The sequence below is a fragment of the Triticum aestivum genome, chromosome 5B (assembly GCF_018294505.1).
Source record: "Triticum aestivum cultivar Chinese Spring chromosome 5B, IWGSC CS RefSeq v2.1, whole genome shotgun sequence".
Classification (NCBI taxonomy): Eukaryota; Viridiplantae; Streptophyta; class Magnoliopsida; order Poales; family Poaceae; genus Triticum; species Triticum aestivum.
Genome location: NC_057807.1, coordinates 39296541 through 39312027, shown reverse-complemented (window position 1 = coordinate 39312027; position 15487 = coordinate 39296541).

Sequence of the window (15487 nt, the reverse complement as noted above, 5' to 3'; positions counted from 1 at the left end):
CGATGATGATAGTCCGGCCGATGATAGTTCGGCTGATGATGGTAGTCTGGCTATCCGGACACCCCCTAATCCAGGACTCCCTTAGTAGCCCCTGAACCAGGCTTCAATGACGATAAGTCCGACGCGTATATTCCTTGGCATTGCAAGGCGGGTTCCTCCTCCGAATAATAGAAGATTGTGAACACCAGGATAGTGTCCGGCTCTGCAAAATAAATTCCACATTCCACCGTAGAGAGAATAATATATACACAAGTTCAATCTGCTGACGTTTTTTGCGGCATGACGTCACGCCACTACCAAGCCATTACTTGAATCGTTTTTTACTCTACCACCTCAGCGCATTTAGCGAAGCGGTTTCCTTGGCACGTCTTGTCGAAGCAGAGATCGTGTTCCCCCTTAATCCGGGATTCTCATCAATACGGACGTGGGTAACCCAACCGCGCCATTGATGGTGACGCTTGGGGGATAAGCGAGTTTTACTAGGCCGGAGGGGGACGCGTAGACTTCGCCCGCCCATATAAGGGATAAGGATTCACCTTTTCACCTACGCCTTCTTCCTCCTTTGCTTATCCATCTCCGCGCACTCGAGCTCCAGCGCCCAAGCCCGCACATCTCGTCTCAACCTTCCCCAGTCATGTCTGGAGCGGGAGGCAAGTGGATGACCTCCTCCGTTACGGAGGAGCACATCGAAAGACTGCGCAGCGCCGGCTACCTGTCCGGCGACATCGCGCACCGGCTGCCCGACGAGGGGCAGCTCATCCCCACCCCCAGGCCCCATGAGAGGGTCGTTTTTCTTCCCCACTTCCTCCGCGGACTGGGCTTTCCACTTCACCCCTTTGTCCGGGGGCTCATGTTCTACTACGGCCTGGATTTCCATGATCTGGCGCCGAACTTCATCCTCAACATCTCGGCGTTTATCGTCGTGTGCGAGGCCTTCCTCTGCATCCAGCCCCACTTCGGCTTGTGGCTCAAGACCTTCAATGTCAAGCCGAAGGTAGTGAAGGGCACTCAAGCGGAGTGCGGAGGCGCCATGTTGGGCAAGATGCCCAATGTCCTTTGGTTCGAAGGGGCCTTCGTGGAATCCGTCAAGGGGTGGCAATCGGGGTGGTTCTATATCACCGAGCCGCGCGACCCTAAGTGGGCGGCGGCCCCCGAGTTCAGATCTGGTATCCCCACGCAGCTCACCTCCTGGAAAGAGAAGGGCTTGCTGTGGGGTAGTTCGGAGGAGCTGACGGGACTCCAAGCCTGTATCCAGAAGCTGGTGAAGAAGCTCAGGCTGGTTAACGTGGTCCAAGTCATGCTCGTCCGCCGGATTCTCCCATGCCAAGAGCGGGCATTCAATCTGTGGGAGTTCAATCCGGAACAGCACCAGGCGCTGAGCGGGCTCTTCGACACGACGTACGAAGGCGCCTGGAGGGTGCTGTTTAAGGGCGCCGAAGCCCCCGCATCCGCGACTGAAGATCGCGGATTTCGCTCGCAGCGCCAAGCCGACGAGGTAAGTGATTCTACCCCTTTACGGGACACTTGCTTTTCATAGTTTGACTCTATGCGGGTTTTAATTTCCCCTTTTCCTTTGACAGGACTGGATGAGGAAGGCGGAGCAGATTATCTGCCCGGCTCCCATGCCAGAAAACCCAGTAGACGCCCATCTAGCGAGGCTGCTGGTTCCGGCACCGCACGTGGTGCCGGAGAAGAAGGCCAAGAAGGAGGCCACGGGTGCTCGAAAGAGTTCCCGTTTTCAGGTGTCCGACGACTCCGGGGCGGACTCCTCCCCCGAAAACGAGGAGGAGAAAGAGGACTCTCTCCCAGAGGAGGGAGAGAGGAAGAGGAAGGCTTCCCCAACAGGGGAGGCCGAAGGGTCCAAGAGGGGAAGGACTATTCCCCCGGACAGCTCCGCCAACATCAACGTTGGCGAGGAAGAATGGCCTTCAAGGGCCAGGCCTCCAGCGAGATCGTAAGTATCCGGATTCCTGAGTGATTTATAATTTCTTTTTCTGTGTCACATAGTGTCATTCTGATGCCGCATGCTGCCTGTAGTCCGGCCAATGATGATCTCCCCGCTTCATCGAGCGGGTCGTTGGCTCCGTCGGATGTAGATTCCATCCCGACCGCCTCCACCCCTCGCGACACCGAGGACGCCGAGGTGGGATCCCAAGAAGGGACCCATCAGGGGGAGGCTCCGGAGGCGCCACAAGGCGTCCTCCCGGACTTTGCGCCGGACTCCATATCAGAACCCGCAGTGGTTCCGGAGTCCGGCCGGCGGCCCCTTCGCACGAAGGGCAAGACCGTGACGCCGGCGGCTTCCGTCCAACCGGAGGCGCCGGACAATTTGTTGGAGGCGCTCCAGAGCGCTTCCATCGAGGAAGAACACCGCACTATTATGAGTGCGGTGATTCAGAAGGTACAGCTCGCCAAGAGCGGGCTGACCGAAGCCTGCAGTAGCCTTCTATCAGGCTTTGAGGTAAGAAGTTAAAAATATGCAATGTAATACCGCATAGACAGTAGCCCCTGATGCTCGGTTCGGTGTTCGGAAAGAAAAGCCGGACTGAGGATCTGAAAAAAAAAGATATACGCAGGGTTGCTAAAAAATTATGTCAATATGGGTTGCAGGCTGCGCTGCTGACCTCTGCCGCACTGACTGCGGAGGTCGGTGCTTTGAAGCAGGAGCTCGAGCGGTCCGAGCAAGAGCTCGGCCGCGCCAAGAAGCAGCTCCAGGACAAAGAAGGTGAGTAACACCACTTTGAACTTGTACCTTACAGAAAAGGATTTAGGTTGCAACAAAAAATAACAAGGATAACATGGGTACTGCAGGGGCCACGAACGAGGTGGCGACCCTGAAGGAGGCCGTGTCTGCGGCCGAACGCAATGCGGCCGCGGAACGGGCAGAGCGAGAAAAGCAGGAGGCGCGGGTGGCGGTGGTTCAGCAAGAGCTCCAGGCTCTCATGGAAAAGCATGAGAGTTTGGAGCGTGACTCAAAGACTCGAGAGTCCGAGCTTGCCTCGGCTCTCGAAAGTGCCAAGACTGCCAAGGCCGATGCCCATAAGTCCCTTCAGGAGATTGAGTTGGTGAGGAAGATAGCGGCGGGTAAGGCATTTTTCATGCAAAGCAAGCATGTGAATGTAAATTACGTGTTACTTACCCGAATTCGGAGCTCTCCAGGGGCGTTTGCAGATCTGCCTCGCAGCGTGTCTGATGCCGCCGCATTCTACCGAGCCGAGGAGGGGAGCTCAACGGAGAAGGTCTTCTGGTCTCAGTATGCTGAGGCCGGCCATCCGGTGCCCCCTAGCGACCAGCTGAAGCAGCTGGTCGAGCTCCACAAGGTGGCCGAGCAGGCCATGAAGGGCCTCATAGTCCGGCTGTGGCCTGGAGAGGCCATGCCTGGGAGCTACTTCGGCCTCGTGCGACGGTTGGTGGATGCGTGCCCCTGGGTGGAGGTTATCAAGCGCTCCGCCTGTATTGAAGGTGCTCGTCGGGCCCTTGCCCGCGCAAAGGTGCATTGGGGCAAGCTGGATGCGGAGAAGCTAATCACTGACGCGCCACCAGCGGGCAAGGAATATCGTACGCCCGAATGTACTATAAGACTGTCCTGAAGGGTGCCCGCAAGATTGCGGATGAGTGCCCCAGGGATGTAATTATTGAGTAAATTCGCAATGTGTTATCCTGTGCGCTGAAAACTTTGTTCATATGCGCTAAGCAACGCTTGTTAATTTAAAATATTACCTTCTGTGCGGCCGTTTATTAAATCTGAGAGATGGCAAGTCGTCGGCTTCAGCCCCCATGCCACGAGTGCTGGGGTGTTCGGGATAAACTTGAGCACTCTTGTTCCCATTTTTGGGTCCATCTAGGGAGGCGCTCAACACAACGAACAAGGCAACCGGACTTATAGTGCTTGAACACTCTCACTTAGCCATAGAATTCTATAATTTTAAATTTCGGCGAAGCCCCTAGTATTCGGAAGACCGAATTCGGGGCGCTATCCACGCCTTCGTCGGACATTATCCGGAACTTCGCTCGAAGCGGCGTAGGTCTTTAAGGACCCGAAAGGACCTCTCGAACAGCGACCAGTCTCTCGCCTTATCATGACAGTCAGTTTTAGCTTTCTCCACTGAGGCGTTAACCCGGCTCAACCGGGGCGCAATCGCAGTGGTTCTCCCAGTGCTACCTTAGCCGATAGAACGGAACGTAAGGTGCCAAACATGGGAGCCGGGCAAACCCAACTATTGACCCAAGACATGATTCGGAGCCGATTCATATAATGCTATAAGTTCGGGGTGCCGCACTTGTGAAAGTGTTCGGACTTTATCACACCATAATGCGGGGAACATAAGCCCCTGGTGTATTTGGCCGTACCAAAATGTACGGATGCAACATGTCGTAAATGAACATATATATATAAAGGTAATGCAATTATGGGCAAAAAGTGCTGCATTTTATTCGAGAAGAGCTGCTATGAGTGCGGAATGATACAAATAGTGCGGAAAGCAAGGGATTGGACGAATTAAAGGCGTCTCCCTCCAGGGGTAGGCCGCGGAATGGTGTATTTAACAAATTTAATGCTCGTAATGGAGACCACCTGAGTGTTCGTCGCGGCCTTTGTCCCTCCCTGGCTGTTGCATCATGAGTTCGGCAGGTTCGCCGCCGGACAGAGTTCTGTATAAAAAAGAGAGAAATAAAAGATAAAAAGAGCGACACACTTGGGAGCCCCTGGTGTGGTCGAACCGCACTCTGGGTCTGTTGTGGTTGTGCCTCTCCCCCTATGCCCATGGTATCTCCAGGGCGTAATTATGTACGCGGAGAGTTTGTCTTACAATTGTGCGAGGGCTGGGGTTGAGGCTGCATTGCTACGCGTGCTCGGAACGTGCCAGGTGGTCTTGGTTGATGTTGCTCCGGGCGCGTTTGGCCGTGTCCGGTCGTTTAACGGCCGGACTCGAAAATTGCCTTAAAAGGCTGCTCTGTACTTCTGCCGCGAGAGCCGCTGTATGTTCCTCCGTTCGGAGGGAGCGTTCCGTGTTTCCATTGACCGTGATGACTCCACGAGGTCCTGGCATCTTGAGCTTAAGGTATGCATAATGCGGCACCGCGTTGAATTTTGCGAACGCGGTTCGTCCGAGCAGAGCGTGATAGCCACTGCGGAACGGGACTATGTCGAAGATTAACTCCTCGCTTCGGAAATTATCCGGGGATCCGAAGACCACTTCCAGTGTAACTGAGCCTGTACAACTGGCCTCGACACCTGGTATGACGCCTTTGAAGGTTGTCTTTGTAGGTTTAATCCTTGAAGGGTCTATGCCCATCTTGCGCACTGTATCCTGATAAAGCAGGTTCAGGCTACTGCCGCCGTCCATCAGGACTCTTGTGAGGTGAAATCCATCGACGATTGGGTCTAAAACCAATGCGGCGAATCCGCCATGGCGGATACTGGTCGGATGGTCTCTTCGATCGAAAGTGATCGGGCAAGAGGACCATGGGTTGAATTTTGGGGCGACTGGCTCCATCGCATATACGTCCCTTAGTGCACGCTTCCGCTCCCTCTTGGGTATATGCGTTGCGTATATCATGTTTACCGTCCGAACTTGAGGGGGGAATCCCTTTTGTCCTCTGTTGTTCGGCGGCCGGGTCTCTTCCTCGTCATCGCTGTGTAGCCCCTTGTCATTGTTTTCGGCGATTAATTTGCCTGCCTGCTTGAATACCCAACAATCTCTGTTGGTGTGGTTAGCTGGCTTTTCGGGGGTTCCATGTATTTGACAGGAGCGGTCGAGTATTCGGTCCAAATTGGACGGGCCCGGAGTGGTTCTTTTGAATGGCTTCTTCCGTTGACCGGGCTTGGAGCCTCGGAATCCGGCGTTGACTGCCGTATCCTCATTGCTGTCGCCGTTAATGCGGCGTTTGTTTTTGTTTCGACGCAACCTGCCATTGCGGTCCTTGGTATCCGGACTGCCAGCGTTTTTGCTGAGGTTGTTGCTGCGAGCTAGCCAGCTATCCTCTCCCGCACAGAAGCGGGTCATGAGTGATGTGAGGGCTGCCATGGATTTCGGCTTTTCCTGTCCTAGGTGCCGGGCCAGCCACTCGTCGCGGATGTTATGTTTGAAGGCAGCGAGGGCCTCTGCATCCGGACAGTCGACGATTTGATTTTTCTTTGTTAAGAACCGTGTCCAGAATTGCCTGGCCGATTCGTCTGGCTGCTGGATTATGTGGCTTAGGTCATCTGCGTCCGGTGGTCGCACATACGTGCCCTGGAAGTTGTCGAGGAATGCGGCTTCCAGGTCTTCCCAGCATCCAATTGACTCTGCGGGCAGGCTGTTAAGCCAATGCCGAGCTGGTCCTTTAAGCTTGAGCGGGAGATATTTGATGGCGTGAAGATCGTCGCCGCGGGCCATATGTATATGGAGGAGATAATCCTCAATCCAAACCGCGGGGTCTGTTGTGCCATCGTAGGATTCGATATTAACGGGTTTAAACCCTTCAGGGATTTGATGATCCATTACTTCGTCAGTGAAGCATAGTGGGTGTGCGGCGCCTCTGTATTGAGCAATATCGCGACGTAGCTCGAGAGAGCGTTGTCTGCTGTGTTCGGCCCGGCCGGAGTAGTTGTATCCGGCGCGACGGTATTCGTCGTGGGTCTTGGGGCGCCCACGTGATCCATAGATAGATCTGGATTGTCTTGCCTTGTCCTCCAATATATCCCGCAAGTCCGGCGCGTTCCCCCGTGGCTTCATGCTTTTTGAGCGATGCCGGGGTACGGTTTTGGTGGAGGGCTTGCATGCCTCTCTGTCGCGGCCACGAGGTGGTCGGTCTGCCGTATTGTGCGCTGGTGATGCAGGTTTGTACGCTTCCTCCTCTAGTCGGGGGAGCAACTTGCGTTTTGGGTAACTTTTGGAGGGGCGTTCGAGTTCATACTCTTCGGCCGCGAGGACCTCGGTCCATCTGTCGGCCAGTAGGTCTTGATCAGCTTGAAGCTGTTGCTGCTTTTTCTTTAGGCTGTTTGCCGTGGCCATTAGCCTGCGTCTGAAACGCTCTTGTTCGACGGGATCCTCAGGCACGACGAATTCGTCGTCGTCGAGGCTTGCCTCGTCTCCGGAGGGAGGTAAGTAATTATCATCCTCGACCTCTTCGTCTGCCGCCCTCTCGTGAGGGCTTGCTTCTGCCTCCTCCTGCGCTGGATCGTGCTGGAGGGGATTGTCTTCGGCACTTTCTGGGGTGTTATTATCTCCTGTGCCGGAATCTTTATTCTTGCTGTGGCGGGATTTAGAGCAGCGCCGCTGATGTCGGCGCTTGGGCTGTTTCTTTAAGGAATCGGCCTCCGTTGCTTCTTCGCCGTCCCCATCTTTTGGGGTGTCCACCATATATATGTCGTATGACGAGGTGGTCTTCCAGTGCCCTGTAGGCACTGGTTCTTCATATTCTCCGGCATCGTCGTCCATACCGTCGATGTCTTCGGAGTCGTAGTCGAGTACGTCGGTTAGGTCGTCGACGGTGGCTACGAAGTGGGTGGTGGGTGGGCTCTGAATTTCTTCGTCGTCCGCGTCCCAACCATCCTGGCTGTAGTTCGGCCAGGGCTCTCCGGATAGCGAGAGATGCTTCAGCGAATTTAAGATATCGCCGAAGGGTGAGTGCTGAAAGATGTCCGCAGCGGTGAATTCCATGATCGGCGCCCAGTCGGATTCGACCGGCAGGGGCGCAGGAGGTTCGGAGTCCGGCAGAGAGTCCGGCACCTCGGAGTCATGAGCTTTATGCGGGACAAGGTAAGTGTTCGGCTCCATCGCCGTAGAAGTTGCAGCTCCCGAGGCGGTGTCCAGCCATCCGTCCTCGATCTGAGCGATCGGCTCCGGACTATGGGTCGGAGCGGATTCATGTGCGGCCTCCAAGGTGCTGTCCGGCGGCAGAGTTAGGTCGTGCCCATCGTGACAGCGTGGCACGCTCGGCTGTGGCTCAGATCCATCGAAGATCAAGTCCCCGCGGATATCGGCCGTGAAGTTTAGGCTTCCAAACCTGACCTGACGGCCAGGGGCGTAGCTTTCGATCTGCTCCAGATGGCCAAGTGAGTTGGCCCGCAGTGCGAAGCCGCCGAATACGAAGATCTATCCGGGGAGAAAAGTCTCACCCAGGACTGCGTCGTTGTCGATTGAAGAGGCCATCAAGCCTATCGGTGACGACACAGAGGAACTCTCAATGAAAGCACCAATGTCGGTGTCAAAACCGGCGGATCTCGGGTAGGGGGTCCCGAACTGTGCGTCTAGGCGGATGGTAACAGGAGACAAGGGACACGATGTTTTACCCAGGTTCGGGCCCTCTTGATGGAGGTAAAACCCTACGTCCTGCTTGATTGATATTGATATTGTAGATGTTTACAAGAGTGGATCTACCACGAGATCGAGGAGGCTAAACCCTAGAAGCTAGCCTATGGTATGATTGTAATGGTTGTTGTCGTTGTTGTTGTTGTTGTTCTACGGACTAGAGCCATCCGGTTTATATAGACACCGGAGAGGGCTAGGGTTACATAGAGTCGGTTACAATGGTAGGAGATCTACGTATCCGTATCGCCAAGCTTGCCTTCCACGCCAAGGAAAGTCCCATCCGGACACGGGACGAAGTCTTCAATCTTGTATCTTCATAGTCTTGGAGTCCGGTCGATGATGATAGTCCGGCCGATGATAGTTCAGCTGATGATGGTAGTCTGGCTATCCGGACACCCCCTAATCCAGGACTCCCTCATCTGTCTTCTTCTTAAAGATCCTTTTATCTAAATGGCTTGCCGATCATCGGGCAAGTCCACCAAAGTCCATGCTTTGTTCTGATACATGGATCCTATCTCGGATTTCATGGCTTCTAACCATTTGTCGGAATTTGGGCCCACCATCGCTTCTCCATAGCTCGTAGGTTCATTGTTGTCTAGCAACATGACCTTCAAGACAGGATTACTATACCACTCTGAAGCAGTACACATCCTTGTCACCCTACGAGGTACGGTAGTGACTTGATCCGAAGTTTCATGATCACTATCATAAGCTTCTACTTCAATTGGTGTAGGTGCCACAGGAACAACTTCTTGTGCCCTGCTACACACTTGTTTAAGTGACGGTTCAATAACCTCATCAAGTCTCCACTATCCTCCCACTCAATTCTCGAGACAAACCTTTCCTCGAGAAAGGACCCGATTCAAGAAACAATCCCTATTGCTTTCGGATCTGAATTAGGAGGTATACCCAACTGTTTTGGGTGTCCTATGAAGATGCATTTTATCCGCTTTGGGTTCGAGCTTATCAACCTAAAACTTTTTCACTAAGCGTCACAGCCCCAAACTTTTAAGAAACGACAACTTAGGTTTCTCCAAACCATAATTCAAACGATGTCGTCTCAACGGAATTATGTGGTGCCCTATTAAAGTGAGTGCGGTTGTCTATAATGCCTAACCCATGAACGATAGTGGTAATTCGATAAGACACATCATGGTACACACCATATCCAATAGGGTGCAACTATGATGTTCGGACACACCATCACACTATGGTGTTCCAGGCGGTATTAATTGTAAAACAATTTCCACAATGTCTTAATTGCGTGCCAAAGCTTGTAACTCAGATACTCATCTCTATGATCATATCATAGACATTTTATCCTCTTGTCACAATGATCTTCAACTTCACTCTGAAATAACTTGAACCATTCAATAATTCAGACTTGTGTTTCATCAAGTAAATATACTCAACATCTACTCGAATCATCTGTGAAGTAAGAACATAACGATATTCACTGCATGCCTCAGCACTCATTGGACTGCACACATCAAAATGTGTTACTTCCAACAAGTTGCTATCTTGTTCCATCTTACTGAAAACGAGGCTTTTCAGTCATCTTGCCCATGTGGTATGATTTGCATATCTCAAGTGATTAAAAATCAAGTGAGTCCAAACGATCCATCTGCATGGAGTTTCTTCATGCGTATACACCAATAGACATGGTTCGCATGTCTCAAACTTTTCAAAAACGAGTGAGTCCAAAGATCCATCAACATGGAGCTTCTTCATGCGTTTTATACCAATATGACTTACATGGCAGTGCCACAAGTAAGTGGTACTATCATTACTATCTTATATCTTTTGGCATGAAAATGTGTATCACTACTATCGAGATTCAATAAACCATTCCTTTAGGTGCAAGACCATTGAAGGTATTATTCAAATAAATAGAGTAACCATTATTCTCCTTATATGAATAACCGTATTGCGATAGACATAATCCAATCATGTCTATGCTCAACGCAAACACCAAATGACAATTATTCAGGTTTAATACTAATCTTGATGGTAGAGGGAGCGTGCGATGTTTGATCACATCAAACTTGGAAACACTTCCAACACATATCGTCGGCTCACCTTTAGCTAGTCTCCGTTTATTCCGCAGCCTTTTATTTCGAGTTACTAACACTTAGCAACCGAACCGGTATCTAATACCCTGGTGCTACTAGGAGTACTAGTAAAGTACACATTAACATAATGTATATCCAATATACTTCTATCGACCTTGCCAACCTTCTTATCTACCAAGTATCTAGGGTAATTCTACTCCAGTGGTTGTTCCCGTTATTACAGAAGCACTTAGTCTCGGGTTTGGGTTCAACCTTGGGTTTCTTCACTAGAGCAGCAGCTGATTTGCCGTTTCATGAAGTATCCATTCTTGCCCTTGCCCTTCTTGAAACTAGTGGTTTCACCAACCATCAACAATTGATGCTCCTTCTTGATTTCTACTTTCGCGGTGTCAAACATCGTGAATATCTCAAGGATCATCATATCTATCCCTGATATGTTATAGTTCATCATGAAGCTCTAGCAGCTTGGTGGCAATGACTTTGGAGAAACATCACTATCTCATCTGGAAGATCAACTCCCACTCGATTCAAGTGATTGTTGCACTCAGACAATCTGAGCACAAGCTCAACAATTGAGCTTTTCTCCATTAGTTTGCAGGCTAAGAAAATCGTCGGAGGTCTCATACCTCTTGACGTGGGCACGAGCCTGAAATCCCAATTTCATCCCTCGAAACATCTCATATGTTCCGCGATGTTTCGAAAACGTCTTTGGTGCCTCAACTCTAAACCGTTTAACTGAACTATCATGTAGTTATCAAAACGTGTATGTCCGATGTTCGCAACATCCACAAACGACGTTTGGGGTTCAGCACACTGAGCGGTGCATTAAGGACATAAGCTTTCTACTGCTCGCATAATCGCTACTGTGAACTTTCAACTATATTTTCTCTAGGAACATATCTAAACAGTGGAACTAAAGCACGAGCTTACGACATAATTTGCAAAGATCTTTTGACTATGTTCAGGATAATTAAGTTCATCTTATGAACTCCCACTCAGATAGACATCCCTCTAGTCATCTAAGTGATTACATGATCCGAGTCAACTAGGCCGTGTCCGATCGTCACGTGAGACGGACTAGTCATCATCGGTGAACATCTTCATGTTGATCGTATCTACTATACGACTCATGCTCGACCTTTCGGTCTATTGTGTTCCGAGGCCATGTCTGTACATGCTAGGCTCGTCAAGTCAACCTAAGTGTTTCGCGTGTGTAAATCTGGCTTACACCCGTTGTATGTGAACGTAAGAATCTATCACACCCGATCATCACGTGGTGCTTCGAAACGACGAACTTTCGCAACAGTGCATAGTTAGGGGGAACACTTTCTTGAAATTTTAATGAGGGATCATCTTATTTACTACCATCGTTCTAAGCAAATAAGATGCATAAACATGATAAACATCACATGCAATCAAAAAGTGACATGATATGGCCAATATCATATTGCTCCTTTTGATCTCCATCTTCGGGGCTCCATGATCATCATCATCACCGGCATGACACCATGATCTTCATCATCATGATCTCCATCATCGTGTCTCCATGAAGTTGTCTCGCCAACTTATTACTTCTACTACTATGGCTACCGGTTAGCAATAAAGTAAAGTAATTACATGGCGTTGTTCAATGACACGCAGGTCATACAATAAATAAAGACAACTCCGATGGCTCCTGCCGGTTGTCATACTCTTCGACATGCAAGTCGTGATTCCTATTACAAGAACATGATCAATCTCATACATCACATATCATTCATCACATTCTTCTTGGCTATATCACATCACATAGCATACCCTGCAAAAACAAGTTAGACGTCCTCTAATTATTGTTTGCATGTTTTACGTGGCTGCTATGGGTTTCTAGCAAGAACGTTTCTTACCTACGCAAAACCACAACGTGATATGTCAATTGCTATTTACCCTTCATAAGGACCCTTTTCATCGAATCCGTTCCAACTAAAGTGGGATAGACTGGCACCCGCTAGCCACCTTATGCACCAAGTGCATGTCGGTCGGTGGAACCTGTCTCACGTAAGAGTACGTGTAAGGTCGGTTCGGGCCGCTTCATCCCACAATACCGTCGAAACAAGATTGGACTAGTAACGGTAAGCATATTGAACAAAATCAACGCCCACAACTACTTTGTGTTCTACTCGTGTAAAGAATCTACGCAATAGACCTAGCTCATTATGCCACCGTTGGGGAACTTAGCAGAAATTCAAAATTTTCCTACGTGTCACCAAGATCTATCTATGGAGAAACCAGCAACGAGGGGAAGGAGAGTGCATCTACATACCCTTGTAGATCGCTAAGCGTAAGCGTTCAAGAGAACGGGGTTGAAGGAGTCGTACTCGTCGTGATCCAAATCACCGGAGATCCTAGTGCCGAACGGACGGCACCTCCGCGTTCAACACACGTACAGCCCGGTGACGTCTCCCACGCCTTGATACAGCAAGGAGAGAGGGAGAGGTTGAGGAAGACTCCATCCAGCAACAGCACAACGGCGTGGTGGTGGTGGAGGAGCGTGGCAATCCTGCAGGGCTTTGCCAAGCACCGCGGGAGAGGAGAAGTACTTGGGAGAGGGAGAGGGCTGCGCCAGAACATGTGGTGCGGCTGCCCTCCCACCCCTCCACTATTTATAGGTGGGGGAAAGAGGGGGCTGGCCCCCCTAGATCCCATCTAGGGTTGGGGGCGGCGGCCAAGGGGGGGAGGAGTGCCTCCCAAGTCAAGTGGAGGCCCTCCCCCTTAGGGTTTTCCCCTCCCATGCGCATGGGCCTTGGGGGGGCTGGTGCCCCTGGCCCATTAAGGCTAGGGCGCCCCCTTACAGCCCATGCTACTGTATTGGACGTGGTGGAACAATTTCCGGACCTCCGGACCGCTCTGGAATCCTCCGGAACCTTCTGGAAGCTTCCCGGTACAATACCGAAAAAACCCGAACTTTTTCCGGAACCCGAACAACAACTTTCCATATATAAATCTTTACCTCCGGACCATTCCGGAACTCTTCGTGACGTCCGGGATCTCATCCGGGACTCCGAACAACATTCAGTAACCACATACAAACTTCCTTTATAACCCTAGCGTCATCGAACCTTAAGTGTGTAGACCCTACGGGTTCGGGAGACATGTAGACATGACCGAGACATTCTCCGGTCAATAACCAGCAGCGGGATCTGGATACCCATGTTGGCTCCCACATGTTCCATGATGATCTCATCGGATGAACCACGATGTCAAGGACTCAATCGATCCCGTATACAATTCCCTTTGTCTAGCGGTATTATACTTGCCCGAGATTCGATCGTCGGTATACTGATACCTTGTTCAATCTTGTTACTGGCAAGTCTCTTTACTCGTTCCGTAACACATCATCCCATGATCAACCCCTTGATCACATTGTGCACATTATGATGATGTCCTACCGAGTGGGCCCAGAGATACCTCTCCGTTTACACGGAGTGACAAATCCCAGTCTCGATTCGTGCCAACCCAACAGACACTTTCGGAGATACCTGTAGTGCACCTTTATAGCCACCCAGTTATGTTGTGACGTTTGGTACACCCAAAGCATTCCTACGGTATCCGGGAGTTGCACAATCTCATGGTCTAAGGAAACGATACTTGACATTAGAAAAGCTTTAGCATACGAACTACGATCTTTGTGCTAGGCTTAGGATTGGGTCTTGTCCATCACACCATTCTCCTTCCCGTTATCAATGACATCCAATGTCCATGGTCAGGAAACCGTAACCATCTGTTGATCAACGAGCTAGTCAACTAGAGGCTTACTAGGGACATGGTGTTGTCTATGTACCCACACATGTATCTGAGTTTCCTATCAATACAATTATAGCATGGATAATAAACGATTATCATGAACAAGGAAATATAATAATAATAACCAATTTATTATTGCCTCTAGGGCATATTTCCAACATAGGTTTACCTTAATACTTCTTTTGTAGTTGCGGACGCTTGCAATAGGGGTTAATCATAAGTGGGATGCTTGTCCAAGTAAGGGCAGTACCCAAGTACCGGTCCACCCACATATCAAATTATCAAGGTACCGAACGCGAATCAAATGAACGTGATGAAAACTAGCTTGACGATAATTCCCATGTGTCCTCGGGAGCTCCTTTCTCATTATTAGAAATTGTCCAGGCTTATCCTTTGCTACATAAAGGATTGGGACACCTTGCTGCACTTTATTTACTTTATTTACTCGTTACTCGTTACTATTTGTCTTATCACAAAACTATCTATTACCTACTATTTCAGTGCTTGTAGAGAAAACCTTACTGAAAACTGCTTATCATTTCCTTCTGCTCCTCGTTGGGTTTGACATTCTTACTTATTGAAAGGACTACGATTGATCCCCTACACTTGTGGGTCAGCACAAGCATCCGCAACTACAAAAGAAGTATTAAGGTAAACCTAACCATAGCATGAAACTAGTGGATCCAAATCAGCCCCTTACGAAGCAACGCATAAACTAGGGTTTAAGCTTCTGTCACTCTAGCAACCCATCATCTACTTATTACTTCCCAATGCCTTCCTCTAGGCCCAAATAATGGTGAAGTGTCATGTAGTCGACGTTCACATAACACCACTAGAGGAGAGACAACATATATCTCATCAAAATATCGAACGAATACCAAATTCACATGACTACTAATAGCAAGACTTTACTCATTTCCTCAGGAACAAACGTAACTACTCAAAAAGCATATTCATGTTCATGAACAGAGGAGTATTAATATGCATTAAGGATCTGAACATATGATCTTCCACCAAGTAAACCAATTAGCATCAACTACAAGGAGTAATCAACAATACTAGCAACCCACAGGTACCAATTTGTGGTTTTGATACAAGATTGGATACAACAGATGAACTAGGGTTTTGAGAGGAGATGGTGTTGGTGAAGATGTTGATGGATATTGACCCCCTCCCGACGAGAGGATCGTTGGTAATGATGATGGTGATGATTTCCCCCTCCCGGAGGGAAGTTTCCCCGGCAGAACAGCTCCGCCGGAGCCCTAGATTGGTACTGCCAAGGTTTTGCCTCATGGCGGCGAAGTTTTGTCCCGTAAGCTTGCTTATGATTTTTTCCAGGGT